Source organism: Podarcis muralis, chromosome 13, assembly GCF_964188315.1.
Source record: "Podarcis muralis chromosome 13, rPodMur119.hap1.1, whole genome shotgun sequence".
Lineage (NCBI taxonomy): Eukaryota > Metazoa > Chordata > Lepidosauria > Squamata > Lacertidae > Podarcis > Podarcis muralis.
In genome coordinates, this window is record NC_135667.1 from 34,410,138 (window position 1) to 34,427,895 (window position 17,758).

The window sequence follows — 17,758 nt, forward strand, 5'->3', positions numbered from 1 at the left end:
GATTGTAACAATTGTCAGCCATTGCACCAGTTCCCAACTATCAACTCATTGCATGCCTAGCAAACAATGTATGCAAATAAAGGGGCACTGAGGTCTCAGACAATGGTAAGAATTGGTACAATAGCAGCCACTGTCACAAGAATACCACTCCCCCTGTTCCTTGAAGAAAGTAATAGCAGAAGTCGACTGAAGAGAAAAGCAGAATGGGTCAGACACCTAAGATAAGAGAATAGAGAACAAGGAACAGTGAAAGGCAGGATGAAGGCAACAAAGAAAACAGAAGATGAGGCAAAACTGGATGAGATGGGCAGATGGGACCAAGTCATCACCCAGGTACTGCTCATCTGTATGGTCTCCTTTCCATTCTTATTGCAATCAAGTTGTGTATACCTCATGAAAAATCTAAGATGAAGAATCTATGTAAGCTAAGTTCATGTCACACCAAACCCAGTTCCACTATTTTACAAATTCATTTCCAGTCACGCATCAAAATATTTTTAAAGAACGAATTACAGATCTAACACATGAAATAGCTCAAAGTGATACAATCATTTTAAAAACTGGTTTTAATATATTCCCCCTAATGCATTTGCATGTTCTACAGCTGTGCCAAGCAGAGCAGGCCTGTGATTTTCCCGCTAAAACGGAGGGTGCAATGACAGTCATATTAAAGCAACTGTATAGAAAAGGAATATTTAAAACAAGTTTAATATACTGTTCCATGAAGGACCCACAATATCCTAATAAAAATCTATCAGACGGGTGATAAAACATTTAAACCAGACCTCAGCAAATGCTTTATACAAAAGATTAGAGTAGAACAGGGACAGAAAACAGGTTGTGAAGAAACAATGCCTACTGACTATAGTTACGCTTTTTATTATAAACTTTTTTTAAAAAATTAACAAAACACCTTAAGACAAAGACTGACATTCTTGACCAAGGCTGCATACACACTCACTCAAAGAACCACGGGAACTGTAGTTTTGCAGGTGCTGAGGAACTGTAGCTCCGTGAAGACCAAACTTCCAGGATATTTTTTTAGCATGGGGGGTGGGGGTGGGAATGTGCTCTGACTGTGCTTCAAATGTATGGTGTGTACACAGCCCAAGTAAACATTAAAGGAAATTAAAGGAAACAAAGCTCAGTCACTGTTCATTAATTAATCGTTCAGCGTTATAAGAATGAGCTGTGTTGATCTGCCACATGTGCTCTCTCTCTCCCTTTTCCACACATGTAGGAAGAAAAATGAAAGCTTGTGTATCAGGAAACTGATTTATTCAAAACCAAAAGTGAAAGTTTTCAATCTTCTACCCTAATAGCACTGTGTTCCTCACTATAAAAGCATGGAATGCCACATTGGAATAATAGATGAAAAAGGTAGTATATGAATCTGAATGTACTGAAGACATGACAAATTTCAGTAAGTCAGTTTTGAACTAAATTTCAAAAAGATGCAAAATCCATCTACAGTGATGAATAAATAGACCAAACTAACACAGAAACCTGAAATCCTATTCGTGCATTGAAAAGAACATGTACAGAGATATGTGTAAGGGGGAGTGGCAAGCTCCCCTCCAATCCATTCTTGCCTGCTCCACTCCTAACCTTCCCATACTGAGCAGGAAAGCCTGAGAGAGGCTTCAGTCTGAACCTTAAAAGAATTGTTAGCACATAGAATATTTTACTAAGCTGCTATCATGTTTCCATGAACCATCTTTCCAAGCATAAGAGTTCAGTTTCTTGAGACTCTCATCTTTCATGAAAAAAACAAGTTCTGAGCCCTTGGGGTTGCATAAATATGCTTGAAATATGGCTGCGATTGTAGAAGCCAGAAGGATGGCTGAATGAGGTTTCTAGCGGCTGCATGTGGAGTTTCACCTTTTTACCTCTCCATGGCTAACAGAAAGAAAATTATGGAAAATAATAATTGCTGTGTATGTATAATTTGAACAGGCTGCAGAGTCCAGCTTTTTCCTAATGTCATATAATAGTCCATTGATTTTTCTCCCATTTCTAAAAATGCATTGCTTGATAAAACTTTGTAACCCAATACCAGACAAATCAAGCAATTTCAAAGTTATTATTTTTTTCAGGTGATTTTCTCAAGGAACCATAAATTTCTACTTACAGTCTATTTGTAAATTGGGAAGAGGGGAAGTTATTTTTTGTGTTGAAAATAAGTTGTGTTTCAAAAATAAGTGTCAGCACTTCAACAATTAGTTCAACACTTAACTGACAGCTGCTAGGATGACTATTTGTTTTCACCCCAACTGAGAAATGAAAAGATTCTTCTGCCCCGTCTAAGTGTAACACGAATGGCTGCATGCACACAAATGCAGCGAGAGAATGCACACAAAGGGACACCTGGAAAAGAACAGGGTCATAACCATACATGTAAAGGGGGCAGTAGGAGAACAGGGTGGAGATGCCAGGCAAAACTGGAAGTCTGAAAGGGGTTGAAAAGAAAGGTGAATGTGCTTGAGTGCATGCCAAATGATGGGTTGTTTAAAAATCATCAAGAGCATGTTTCGCATTTTCAAATGCACAGATTTTCCAAACAAGCATGGATACCAACAACTAATACTATACCAGCTAAAAGACAGCCTAAAATTCAACAGAACCTTACACAATGAGAAGCTCTGATCGTATGTAAGAGCCTTTACATGATCATACGAACAAACCATCTAGTAAAGCAGAGCTTTCCAAACTGTGTGTCATGACACGTTAATGTGTTGGCTGCAGTGTGTAGGTATGTTGCGCGAACGCTCCCTGCGCTCCTCCCAGGGCTGGAAAGTGGTTAGTTTAACCTCTGGTTTGCTAGCAAAACTGAATTACTGTGTCGTGAAATGATGCATGTCTAAAAAGTGTGTCACCAACATGAACAGTTTGGAAAGCTCTGTAGTAAAGTATCCTAAACTTAAGAAATTCCATAAAGCCGTCAATTAATTTCCTTGAATATCATGACCATCCAAGTTCTGGTAATGAGACAGTTACAAACTTTTCTTCAGATCACACAAAATTTTATAAACCTCTTTTCATGTCCTGCGTGCCCTGCAGTTGTATCCTTCCTTCGTCAAGAAGATGTTCCAGCCCATTGATAATTTCGATTTCCCTTTCTTGAACCCTTTCCAGCTCTACAATATCCTCATGAAGACTGGGCACCCACACTATTCACAGTATTTTAAGTGTGGTCATACAAGGAATACAACCATTGAAATACTACAGGAGTACCAGGCTGCCCATATGGGCTTTGAAGGCGAACCAGGTAGCTTATACCATGGCACCTCATGGACCCTAATGCTTAGCAATAACTTGGACCCAACACAAATACAACAATAACAGGTAACATATTATTTAGGGTGCTATATATAATGATCAACATCAGAAATGAGATCTCTTTCCTCAGAGTTCTTTTTATGCACAGAAAACTGGTTTCATTTAACCTGTTAGCAGTCATGATTAAATAAATAAAATATAATATAAACTATAGACTTAAGCATTTGCTTGTAAACAGTTCAGATTTCATTTTAATTTGCCACTATTTGATTGTTACAAAACTACCATTGATATTATTATTATTATTAACAAAAATCTATTTTTAATCCATCCTGATATAAGCTTATGAATGTGTGGATCGCATAGGACAGGAGTGCTCAAACTTTTTTCAACGAGGGCCAGATTTGATGAAGTGAACGTGCGTGAAGGACGGCCAAAGTTGTTGAGCTTTTTTTAGGATTGCAGTTTAATCTCCAAACTAAAATAATATACACTGTCAATAATTTATAGTATTTATGTCAGCTGCAAATAAACTACATTTTGATTCTGTTTATGAATCGCTTTCCATAAAACATCTAGAAGTGATTGCACAGTAAAATAATTGATAAGCTTCAGCCCTATGACAACTGGAGTTTAAAAAAGTTTGTGAAGTATCATTATCACCCTACCTGTAAGTTAAAAAGGACTGTCTTAACTGGCACCAGTAAATAATGAAAGGAAGGACTAATGGAATAGAGAAAGAGATTCCTCAAGGTGCTAGCATGATTTTGAGCCAGTTCACAAGACCCTTGTCTCTTTTACTAATCATGTAAACCTTGGGTCTGTTTCAGAAAAGAAGACAAGGGGCGAATTAACTCAACAGCAACACAGAATCACATAACTGTAGCTATCATCATTTTTATTTTGAATGTTAGGCACCTTGAGCAATATTCAGTTGGAAAGGTGGGATATAGATATTCTAAATAAATAAATAAGAATAGTAACTATTCTGTGCCTTCTGCTGATCCCATGTTTCTCTAGGTTAGAGACATGAGATGCAAAACAATGCACAGTTAAAGTCAATAAAATCTGCATGCGTATAACTGCATGCTGCAGCGTATCCATTGCTTTTATAAGCTACTTTGACTTCTACAATTCTGTCGCATGCTATCAAGATGAACTCATCATAATGTAGTGCACATTAATTTTGCACAGGAGTCAACAAACGCTAGCATAATGTTGGCTGTAAATAGTATTGCCAGAGTGAATGCAGAGGACAAGTCAAATGACAGGCCAGTCACAAATCAACACAAGCTGCTATTCAATTCTTGCAATAATCACATATACACCACAGCCAGTCCTGGAACAATTAAGGACACCCTAGGGAGGGAGGAGAGAAAAGAAGACAAGAGGAATGACACTCAGCATATCATGGAAATTTAATACACGGAGCCATCCCCTGTATCTCATTTTAAACCACTGTTTTATGCAATCCATGTACCTCAACAGAAACTAAAATGAAGCGCAAATACAACACTACAACAGAATTAATGGAAAACATTATCTCAAATCACTACAGTTATGGACACTGCCAAAACTTCCCCAGGGCCAAAAGTTGAACACAGGACTTCCGGAGGCGGCGCGAAACCGTGATGGCGGACCTCTTCGAGCTCTGAAGAGGGGCACCGCAGAAAAGGGTTGTTTCGCTACGGCGCAGCGGCAACCCATCAAGATAAACCACGGACAGAGTGAGTTCGTGGCCGTGGGACTCGGCGGGCACCTGGAGCGACCCCAAATTCGCAGAAGGGACCCCGTAAGGGGCTCCGGAGTGAAGGAGGGGGAGCGGTGCTGTGAGTTCATCGCTCTTTCTGCGGAGGCGAAGCCGCGCGGCTGTCACGGATGAGCGCTGACCTTTCTTCCAAAAATATCAGCCTGAAACTGCAAACCCGTGAGTAAGGATTTAAGATTTGTTGAAATAATTTGAAGAAATTCGGCTGAAACCGGGAGACGAGAAAGAGGAAGTCCGTCTTCCGGCACTGCTTTCAAGATCAAAGCAGACTGTTCAAAGAGCGGAAAGCGCTGCGAACAGGGAAGCCTTAAGGCTTTAAAGTGGGACTTTCGTGCACATTTGAACTCTATCTTTAAAGGAAAAATACAGCTAAAGATACAGTCAAAAATATCGTTTAAAAATTGACTTGGAGCGGTCTCCCAAGGGGTGAGGGAAGACTCTAACCCCAAATCTTTGGGTGGCCGGGTGAAGTTGCTTAACTGCGGAACTGTAACAAACTTCCAGATACTTTTGTAACTGAAGTGCAACTTTTGAGCTTACTTAGTTTGAATGGATACAATTGCAGGCACCTTGCTGGAACTTTGTTAAGTGTTTTAAAGTGCTCTGCAGGACTCTCTTCTTAGTGTTTTGGAACTAACTTGTTTTTAAAACTGTCTTCAAAAATGGAACAAAAGGGACTTTAATGGCGGAAAAGTTACCTTCTTCTTACTAAATTTTGGTGGCACTCCCCCTAGAGGATATTGGGATAACAAAGGCCTGGGAAAAGTTTTTTCTGTTTACCTTCTCTCTCCAGATTGTTTTTAAATTTGGGCTTGTCTTTCCCATGGGACTACAACATTTGACCTTGAACATTGACTGATGAGTGGCACAGGAAAGACAAGAGCAGCCAAAGCTAAGGAAGCTAAGGAAAAAGAAAAAGCGAAAAAGCAGGCACAGCTTTTGCAAACAACTTTAACTCAGGGACGCAGACTATCAGTTCCAGCTGTGCTTGCAATACAAAAAGTAGAAAGTGAAAAGCCTGAAAAATCTGAGGAGGAAGATATGGCATCAGGAGGATCAGAGGCAGTACTGAAACAAGTTTTGGAACAATTATCAGCATTAAACCAAAAAATTGATAATCAATCAATAAAAATTGACCAAGCTACATCCTCGATCCAAAAACTGACAGATCAGGTTTCCCAACATACCCAAGCAATTGAAAAATTGCAAGGAGCAACAGAAGAGAATCGTAAATTGGCAGGGGAAGCTGTTCAAATTGCAACAGCAGCTAAAAAAGAGGTTGAGGAAGTGAAAGCAGAAGTCAAGCCTCTGCACAAACAGGTAGGGGACCAACAAACCTACCTTTCCTTGGTGGAATTGAAAAATCGCCAGACCAACCTCAGGCTGAGGGCGGTGCCAGAAATCGAACAAGGAGATTTGATTGGATTTTTGACAACAGAGTTTTCAAAGTTTTGGGGCCTAAAAGAAGATAGTGACTTTAAAATAGTATCGGCTTTTCGATTGGGAAGATTGGTAAGAAAAGATAGATCAAGAGACTGCTTAATAGCTTTGAGATCAAGAGAAGAGAGAGACAAAATATTAGGCCTACATTTTAATAACTCAATTGAGATACAAGAGAAAAGGGTGGAAATTTACCGAGACATCCCTAAACAGTTATTGGATTTGAGAACCACCTATTCAGAATTGGCCAAGCTGTTGAGACTCAACACAATTCCTTATAGGTGGGAATTTCCACAAGGACTATCATTTACTTACAAACAGAAGAAGGTTAAAATAAGAACGCCAGAGGACCTACAAAAGTTCCAGCACGACCACGGAGAAGATCTCCAAAAAGAAGCAGCAGCCCATTGGCCTCTACCTAAACCAGGACCCATTCTGCCAGCAGGCGGAGGGACGCCTATACCCTCGGAACCAGAGGAAAAAGAAGACACACCGCTCTAGGTGTAACAGAATAGTTCAGGATGTCTCTGCAGCTACTAAGTTGGAATATAAATGGTGGAAATTCCCCGGAGAAAAGAAGGAGGCTATTTCATATATTGAAGAAAGAGCAATTGGACATTATTTGTTTACAAGAAACCCATGTAACCAGGCTCCACAGGAAAGTTTTGGTTAACAAAAGACTAGGCCAAGAGTTTATCTCTTCAGATAAGGTGAAGAAAAGAGGAGTGGTGATCTACGCTAAGGAGAGCCTGTCACCTAAATTTCTATTTAAAGATGAACATGGAAGAATTTTGGCAATTGAAATTCAGACTCAAGGAGAAAAAATATTGTTATTAGGAATTTATGCTCCAAATGACGGGAAATCGGAATTTTTCAAGAAGCTGCATGAGACTTTGTTGGACTATCTGGACTATGCTAACATCATAATGATGGGAGACATGAATGGAGTGGTGTCTACACATATGGATAAGTCTTACAACCAAAATTTAACATCAGACGGCAGACTGCCTAAAACTTTTTTTGAAATGACTGACAATCTGGATTTGATTGATATTTGGAGGACAAAGAACCCCCTAGGTAAAGAAGGCACTTTCTTCTCTGAGGCCCACCTGTCTTGGTCAAGGATCGACCAAATTTGGACCTCCAGGGGGCTGGCACCCAAGACCAAAAAGGTGGAAATCTGCCCAAAAACATGCTCCGACCACAACGCTCTGAAAATAGAACTCAGACTAACTCAACCCGGTTCCTTCAGATGGAGAATGAATGACACACTATTAAGAGATCAAGAGATCGTGAAGAAGGCCCAAAAAACACTAAAGGATTACTTTGAGATAAATCTGAACACTACAGTAGAAAAAAGAACAATCTGGGACGCAAGCAAAGCTGTTATGAGAGGGTTTCTGATACAACAGAATACAATTAAGAAGAAGCTCTGGAATGGAAAGAAAGATAAAATATTGGAGAAAATACGTCAGGGAGAGGAAAAATTGAGAACCAAACCAAAGTCAAAGGAACTGCTGAGAGAAATTAAATTCCATCAAGCAGAATATTCAAAATTGACTAACCAGGAGATTGAATGGAAAATAAAACAGATGAAGCAAAGATCTTTTGAATCAGCAAACAAATGCGGAAAGCTGCTAGCCTGGCAGCTGAAAAAAAGACAAAAGCTAAATACGATAACAAATCTAGAGATTGAAGGAAGGATGGTACAGAAACCAGAAGAAATTAGGAAGTGCTTCCACAGATATTTCAAAGAACTCTACACACAGGGGCCTCAGAAAGAATCTGAGATAGACCAATTTTTAAAGATAAATGGATTATCAAGAATAACTCAAGATAAAAGATCAATCTTGAACTCTATAATAACTACTCAGGAAATTGAAGGTGCCATTCAGAACATGCAACTAGGCAAATCTCCAGGCCCGGACGGGCTTACCTCCAAATACTATAAGACTTTGAAGGATTATTTGATACAACCTTTGTTGGAGGTATGCAACCAGATTTTGGATGGGAAGAGGGCACCAGAAACGTGGAAAGAAGCCTTCATCACATTGATACCTAAGACAGAATCTGAAAAGACTCAGCTCAAGAACTATCGCCCCATCTCACTCCTGAATGTGGATTACAAAATATTTGCAGACATTTTGGCAAGCAGACTTAAAAAAGTCTTAAATGAAGTAATTCACAAAGACCAAGCAGGCTTTCTCCCTGGTAGACATTTATATGAGAATACCAGAAACATCATTGATATCTTGGAACTTTTACAAACCAACATGAACACAAGGGCGGTGTTAATTTTTATTGATGCGGAGAAAGCATTTGACAACATATCTTGGAGGTTCATGAAGAAAAACTTGGAAGGGATGGGAGTGGGGCGGGGGTTTGAAAATGGGTTACGAGCAATTTATTCAGAGCAAAAGGCTAAATTAATAGTGAACAATGTGGTGACGGAGGAGTTTAAAATTGAAAAAGGGACACGACAAGGGTGCCCTCTATCCCCTCTTTTATTCATTTCAGTCCTGGAGGTGCTATTGAATATGATAAGGAAGGACCGGTTGGTACAAGGGATAGAGGTCGGAGTGAAACAATACAAATTGAAAGCCTTTGCAGATGATCTAGTTTTGACACTGCAGGAGCCAGAATCCAGTACAAAAAGAGCTCTTGAACTTATATCTGAGTTTGGTCGGGTGGCGGGATTTAAGTTGAACAAGCAAAAAACCAAGGTTTTGACCAAGAATTTGACACTTACAGAAACAGAGGGGTTTCAGAGAGAAACAGAACTGAATGTGGTAAAAAAAGTGAAATACCTAGGGATCTATTTGTCTTCCAAAAATTTGAATTTATTTAAGGACAACTATGAAAAATGTTGGTCGGAAGTTAAAAAGGATTTAGAAATTTGGTCAAGATTGAAACTTTCCTTGTTGGGAAGGATTGCAGCAATAAAAATGAATGTGTTGCCGAAAATGTTATTTTTGTTTCAAACCCTACAGATCGTGGACAGAGTGGAATGTTTTGGAAAATGGCAGAAGGATATATCTAGGTTTGTCTGGCAGGGCAAAAAGCCCCGAATAAAGTATAAAATATTAACAGATTCAAAAGAAAGAGGGGGGTTTGCCCTGCCGGACATGAGATTGTATTATGAAGCTGCAGCCTTCTGCTGGCTGAAAGATTGGTTTTTGCTAGAAAACACTGATGTCCTAGATCTGGAAGGTTTTGATAATGCTTTTGGTTGGCACGCATACCTATGGTATGACAAGGTTAAAGTTCACAAATTGTTTAAAAGCCATATTGTCAGAAAAGCAATTTTTGCAGTCTGGACGAAATACAAAGACTTATTAGAGAGTAAAACACCGAGGTGGGTGTCACCGGTGGAGGCCAAGGCTGGAAAAAGACCCAATATGGAGGCTTATTGGCCGAAATATTGGGAATTAATTGAAAAAATTGGAGACAGTTGGAAGTTGCAGAGCCAGGATAAACTAAAAAACAAGGTGCGAGATTGGTTACATTATGCTCAAATGCAAGAGGTTTTTAAAATGGATAAAAAAGTTGGTTTCCAGGAGGAGAAATCGAAACTAGAGACAGAATTGCTAGAACCAAAGACCAAGATTTTGTCTAGAATGTATAACTTGCTGCTTAGGTGGAACACACAGGACGAGTTGGTTAAATCTGCTATGATAAAATGGGCACAGGATGTTGGACATAATATTATGTTTGAAGACTGGGAGAGGTTATGGAACACCGGAATGAAATTCACGGCATGCAGTGCCTTGAAGGAAAACATTATGAAAATGATATACCGGTGGTACATGACCCCAGTCAAGTTAGCTAAGATACATCACCTGTCTGACAATAAATGTTGGAAATGTAAGGAGGCAGAAGGTACATTTTATCATCTCTGGTGGACCTGCCCAAAAGTGAAGGCTTTCTGGGAAATGATTTATAATGAATTGAAAAAGGTATTTAGGTATACCTTCCCTAAGAAACCAGAGGCCTTCCTGCTGGGCATGGTGGACCAGAAAGTGCTAAAGAAAGACAGAACGCTGTTTATGTATGCTACTACAGCAGCAAGAATTCTCATTGCAAAGAACTGGAAGACACAAGATTTACCCACGCTGGAAGAATGGCAGACGCAGTTGATGGACTACATGGAATTAGCTGAACTGACCGGCAGAATCCGAGATTTGGATAAAGAAACAATTGAGGAGGACTGGAAAAAATTTAAAGACTATTTGCAAAAATACTACAAGCTGTATGAATCTTAAGATAGTGCATGATTAGGAAAAGTTATGCTTCTGCAATTATGATTAAGTAAATTGCAAAATAAGTGATAAAAGAGAAAAGGAGACAATTTGAATCGAACATGTTATGTTTATTTTAAAGGCATCGAATATGAGATACAATATATCGAATTTGGGTACATAACATTGGAAAGTTACAATAAGGCATGAAATAAGGTAACAAAATGCTGACATTGTTAATGTAAATAACGCAGAATCGGAAGGGGTGGGGAAGTCCAAGTTGTTTTTGTTTGTTTTTGTTGTTAAAAAAAGGGAAAATTTGTTTCTTGCAATTATGTTATTTGTTTGTAACCTATAAAATTATGGAAAGAAACGCAATAAAAAATTTATAAAAAAAAAAAAAGAAAGAAAAAAGAGCAGAGAAAGACAAAAAAAAAAAAAAAAAAGTTGAACACAGTCCTGTTGAAAACAACCCTGGGCATGCACACTGTACTATTTGTTACCCTAGGAGTGTCTGAGTGTTATCCGCATGCCTAATAACACAAGCACATATACAGCCTCCCAGCACTTGCACCATCACGAAATCCCACCGTGTTCCAGATCTAGAAAAAACACTAGAAAAAACAGTTTTTCATCCCATTCCTAACTGTCCTGATTGAAGTAGCCACATCTACCAAGTACAATCCTATTTCACCCCAGCTCATGAATGCTTCTGCTAAGGCAGCAGTTATATGGAGAGGAAATCTTTCTAGTACTTTATTTTTTGGTGGAAAAGTTTCCATTTCATAAGTTGATTAGTATCAGTGAATGGATGCCAACTGCAAATACAATATTAGGCAAGCGTGGCTGTTTCAAAGATTTAGCTTTGTTTCCTCAAAGTGTTGTTGTTTTTTTAATAAAAAAGGCTAAAATAGAAAATTCTATTTGCGACACAAATTTGCAAAAATGTCCTAGGCAAATTAGGCTATTATTATTTTTAAACCCCACATGCCTTTACAGAAGGCATTTCAGTAAATACAAGTCACCCTCAAAGAAGCAATGTACACTCAAACTTTCGGAAGGATTATTTTAGATCACAAGGTATCACAGCAAGTGCAGCCTTTCTTCCCCTCTCATTGCTCAAACTGAAGCAGCTACAATGCAGTCAGTACAATTATTCCCTGGGCCAGTATGCTAGGAAATAAGCACTTACCACAGGTGCAGCAGCTGAAATAGCTAGTGCCAACATCCAGATGCTGGCATAGTTTTCTGCTAATTCTGGATTATCCCTTATCATTGCTCCCCCCCCCCCCAATACATCCATGACACAGAAAACAGCTGTTACCCCAAAGACTTTTATTTTACAGTGGTACCTCTGGTTAAGAACTTAATTCATTCTGGAGGTCCGTCCTTAACCTGAAACTGTTCTTAACCTGAAGCACTACTTTAGCTAATGGGGCCTCCTGCTGCTGCTGCACCGCCGGAGCTCGATTTCTGTTCTCATCCTGCGGTAAAGTTCTTAACCCAAGGTACTACTTTCAGGTTAGCGGAGTCTGTAACCTGAAGTGTTTGTAACCAGAGGTACCACTGTACTTCCATTTCTCCCAAGGCAGCCCACTACCTACCAGTGTTAGAAACTCTAATATATAAGCTAGGTTCCAAATGACTCCTTAAACCAAGGTTACAATCACCAAAACTGAATGTCTACTTGCCGTTTGGGGGCAAGATAGCTCTAAAGTCTTAATTTTCAAAGGATGGACTGACTGTGATTAATTCTCAGTTAAGCATCTGGCTAGTTCAGATGACAACCTTGAGCAAGGTTAAAAGCTTTGAGAACTTAAATAAGAAAAGTCCCTTGATCCAGGGACAGTCTACATATATGCTCTTCCTACCTTTTTCCCTTAATGGTGACACAGACCATTCATAACAGAAGAACTGTGAGCACGGGAGTGGGCAGGAGTAAGTGAATACAAGCGGCAACTATTAACTATAACATTGTTCACTGCTTCTGCTTAGGCTGCACAGAAAAAGCATTTTGTTTCTGAAATTCATTCTGATTGTGCAGATAAAATATAACTGATAGAATTCTACAGGATGCGGTATTCGTGTGTGAAAATAGTCAAGATCCAGTGATCCCTGCACCTTCCAGTTAAGTTGTACTGATTTTTTCCATACATTTAAAGTGCTGTAAAATGGATATTTAGCTGAAGGATCTGAACTGGAATAGCATAATAGATTCTATCTGCTAGGTGACCATATGCTGCAAAAAGAGTAGGGCGTAAAGGGCAGTAAGAGCATGCCCACATGAGTTGGGTTGTCATGCAACCCTGTATGCACATACACAACTCTCCACCCGCCTCTTTCCCTCATTAACCCTTGTTGCCAGCTGCTACCATTAGCCAGTTACACCTAGCAAAACAAACTTGATGCTAAGGCTTCCCAATATATATCTAGCCTGTATAGTGTGGTGCTGAAAATGACAAGGTTGCAGGTTCGATCCCCACACGAGGCAGCTGCATATTCCTGCACTGCAGGGGGTTGTACTAGGTCCCTTCCAACACTACAATTCTATGATTCAGTTCTATGATATGGCCCACAACTTGTTTAGGAGCAACATCATCATCATCACTATTATTATTATTATTATTTGTATACTTCCCTTCATCTGAAGATCACAGGGTGGTTCACAACATACAAATACAAAATGATAACATAAAATACAGAACAAAAACTAACACAAATCAATTTAAAAGGCTACATAGAATGTTCAATCAGCCAAAAACCTGATTATAAAGAAATACTTTTGCCTGGCGCCTAAAGATATGTAATAAAGTCGCCAGGCGAGCCTCCCCAGTGACAGCATTCCACAAACAGGGAATGCACAAGAAGGGGTTCAGATTTTGATCACATCTCTTCCTAGTTTTAGTTGGTGCGACAATCTCTGTAGGGCAGACATTTAACTGCATCACTTGAGAAGGTTTTGAGTAGATCCTTTTTCCATCTTCATCATCCCAAAAGCTGTAAACTCCATCCATCATGCAAATAGCTCCAACTGTTTTCCTAGTTGTACAAACTTCTATCTGGAATACAGAATAACTCCACCACCCCAGTTCAGCAACCACTACTGACACCCAGAGACTAGCTTACATGAACATACCTAATTCTCACATCACGCACAATTTGAAGGAGAGTAGATTTGCATCTATTTTCTTATTAATCCTATTTCACCTGAACAAAACTATCCCATTTGTCTCTCCTGCTTTACTCCAGGAACCATCACGGTGCTCTCCACCACAAATCACCTGAGTTCTCCCATTGGTATCCTTGTGAGAAAGAGCAATAGTAACACTCTCTAAAAGTCTGCTGTATAGCAGCCTAACAATTCTCCAATCTATCACCAGAGGAGCATTTTAAGAGTAGGGAGTATTTAAACAATGATGTTTGAAACAAATGTGTAACTTTCTTTTTCTACAAAATGAGATTTTAAATAGGACTTAACCAATTAATTTTCAGACTTTCTAGGAGTTAAGATTCAGGTTGCATAGAGGTACACCATCCAAAGATATACTCCAAGGTAAGCTTTTATGAAAATAGTGTGACATAACACACTGATCTGCCATGCACAGGTTGAAGTTAAGTCAATTTACAAACATTAGACACCTGAAGCTTATTTGCAGATGAGGAGTTTGGTCATCGGATACCTGGGATTTTTACAGCCCTGATTTTAATCATATCAAATGTCAAACTTCAAATAGCAGTGGTTTGGAAGAGAAGGAACATTGTGTGGGGAAATGATAACATTTCTACTTCAGTAGTGGAACTTTTTCTTTTTTTAACTTTTTTACTATTCGCGGACCTAATGTAACAGAACACCCGAGGGTGCAAGGAGTCTCTTAACACTGCTTCCCTTCCCCCAATTCCCAAGATCCGCATTAAACGGAGATATTCCCAGCATCAGAGTTGTCTCAGGAGGCGGCACAACTTCCTCTTCCAACCACGCCAAACCTTTAAAGTGATGCCAAACTAAATGTTCCCCTCTATGCCAACTTCTCTGCTGAAGAAGCACCTTCCACCTCAACTTTCCAAAACCCAGAGAAAGCCTTCAACTTTCAACCCTTCGACCAACTGAGCTCCCCACTCCCCCACCCCACAAAACTCGGCCCATGAAATCTTTCCCTCTTTCTCCTTCGTGGTCCAAAAAGGTTGCCAGTTTCAAGGAAGAAAGGCTCCTGCAGCCAAACCCTCCGACCCCAACCCCCCATCCCTGACACTATCTCAACTGTCCAGATCCCAAGCAAGCAAGAGCACTCTGCACATGCTCAGGTGCACGCTCGCCCCTCCCTGACGCTCCACAGCCGGGCCTCGTTGGCACTTCGAAGCGGGAGGCACGTTACCAACAACTAAGCAAAAGAAGAAGGAGGCTGTGGAGCTGAGCAGGAGGAGCTCGGCCTGCCCTTTCCCCAGCCGGAGGGCCTCTTTCCCTGCACGGACTCACCCAGGCCGGGACTCTCCGGGGCTGCCACCGGCGCTGCTCCTCCGTCGCCGCTCCGCCTCCTCCTCCGCCGCCGCGGTCCATGCCTAGGCAGGGGAGGGGGGAAGGTAGGGGCGGCCAGGGCCCTCTTTCCTTCCTGCCCTCCCCCTCGGCTCGAGCCCCCTCCTCGTCCGCCGCCGCCTCAGGACCAGGCCTAGGCCCCGCCGCTCCAGCGGCTGCTCCCACTGACGCTCTCCCTGTCGCTCGCCCTCCCCTCGGCGGCCGCCGCCGCCGCCGCAGCGCTACGTGGCCGCCGCCGTAGCCAACCAAAGTCAGTCAGACACTCAGCCTCGCGACTGCACCGCCCGCTCCACTCGCAACACCCTCCCCCCCTCCTCCTCCTCCGCCCCGCGCGCGCGCTCTCTCTCTCTCTTCGCTTTTCCTTCAGCGTCGCTGGCTGGCTGGCTGGCTCGTCGTAAAGGAAGACAGCGACTGCGCTTGCGTCGTCGCTGTCGTCGCCTGAGGAGGACTTCGCGCGAGAACGCGCGGCGGCTTCCCTCTTCCTCCCCCTCCCCCTTTACTCCGTTCGCCGCCCCGCCCCTCGCCCAGCTCGTAACCTGCGCGCGCAATAGGCGCGAGCGCCGCTTTCTGAAGCGCGGCCGTTCCGTTCCTTTCCCTCCACCCTCGAACGCTGGCTGGCTGGCTTGGACGGCGGCGCGTGCGTGGTAGGAATCAATGTCCCCGCGCTCGCGCGCTCTGCTGCTCTCACCGCCTCAGGTGAGACGGGAGGAAGGGGCGGGGCCGAAGGCCAACAAAACAAAACGGTGCGGGAGGGAAGGAGGGAGCCATCCGCGCATGCGTGCCCAGGGGCAGCTACGAAATTCTGCTAGTTTCACTGAAATATATATGTTAATAGCAAACATAATATCCCGCCGTTTCCATATTTATCCTTCGTCTCTCTGTCTGCCTGCCTGTTTGTTTCTGTGTATTAAGACCGATCCGGGTTTTTTATTTTTATTAATTTTTTTTATTAAAAATAAAATAAAAAAACCATTATTTCTGTGGAAGGTTTTAATAAATACTACAGCTGCTGATGGTGGTTGGAAAGTGTGGGAAGGCACGGAGGTACTTCAGAGTGTGCACTAAGAATGCACGCTCTTCAGTTAATCTTTGTGAAGGTGGGTCAATGTTTTAGGAATTTTGTTAATAAATTTTATTTATTTATACCCCACTGTTTTCCCTGACAGGAACTCAAGACGGCTTACAGATAAACATAAGAACAGTTAAAAGCATGGGGGGGGGGAAATAATTAAAACAACAACAACAATAATAATAATTAAACATTGATATGAGGTAAAAGTGCTCTCTCTCTCTCTCTCTTGTCCATATATAGTCCTTTACATTTCAGAATTAGAGATAAAGTCCATCTATTTGGAATATACAAAATTGTTATAAGAACTTTTAAGGTCTTAGATATATAATAAATGTGCCAGGCAGGCACGTACATGAGTGTGTGAACAGCGTGGGAACAGTCCTGAAACCATTTTGATACCAAGCTGACCAATTACCATCTCAAAGAAATGGCCAGACTACCAGAAAAGGCAGTCAGATAAGGCATTATCAGATAACCTGGCAGACAGGAAAAACAACAACATTCAAATTTCTGTTGTAGACCGCCTTTTTTGTGATGTAGGTATGATGTATGGAGGGGTGGTCTTGAGCTCCAGGGCAGGGAATTTCAAAATGGCTAGCGTGCCGTTCAAGGTCCTCCTCCTCTCTCCTACATGTGGGGGAGCACCCTGTTTCAACAGCCCATAAAAATCAGGCTTACTAGCTGCTTTGCTTCTCAATATTCTCTGGTTGGTCTCTGTTATTTTCTCCTACCAAGAGAGAACCTACAAAAGGACTCTATATGGGCTCTTGGGTACCCCATAAGGGAAAAGGAGCAGTTTTTTTTTTTTTACTTATACCACAATGAAGCCAGAAAAGCAGCAGTGGTTGCTACCCGTGAGAGGAAAACAAATCCAATTTATACTTTGGAAATTAATGACGAGAATGCCCATTGCCACTGGAAACAATGGGAGCTATCCGAAGGCCCTTAGGAAATAATGAGCTCTCCAAATAACCTTTTTTATATGACTGCTCCACGGAAGTAGAGCGCTTGGTTTGTGTGCAGAAAACTAGGTAACTAGGGAAATAATCCTGTCTGCAATTCTGAATAATCACTGCGGGTGAGCATAGATGACTGTTAGCTAGATAGGCCACTATCTTCTACTCAGTGCAAGGCAGCATCCTAAGCTCCCATAAGAAAGAGCTGCCGTTGTTTCCAGTGGGCATTCTTGTCATTCATTTTAGTCCAGGCATAGGCAAACTCGGCCCTCCAAATGTTTTGGGACTACAACTCCCATCATCCCTATTAACAGGACCAGTGGTCAGGGATGATGGGATTTGTAGTCCCAAAACATCTGGAGGGCCGAGTTTGCCTATGCCTGTTTTAGTCTATCCCAACATAAATACCAGGATTGTTAGGGTTAGCGGACCTAGAAACCAAGGGAAAAGCAGCTTTGAAAAATAGAAGGTAGA

The 17,758-nt window shown here is 41.4% G+C and overlaps 1 protein-coding gene across 1 annotated transcript in view; it reads right to left on the bottom strand.

Annotated features, from left to right (window-relative positions):
- ZNF652 (zinc finger protein 652) overlaps positions 1-15,575 on the bottom strand; it is a 37,263-nt gene extending 21,688 nt beyond the window's left edge. Inside the window, exon 1 of the mRNA XM_077917357.1 lies at positions 15,200-15,575. The gene's annotated coding sequence lies outside the window, so the exon portion shown is untranslated. The remainder of the gene's footprint in view (positions 1-15,199) is intronic.
- Positions 15,576-17,758: the final 2,183 nt, after the last annotated feature.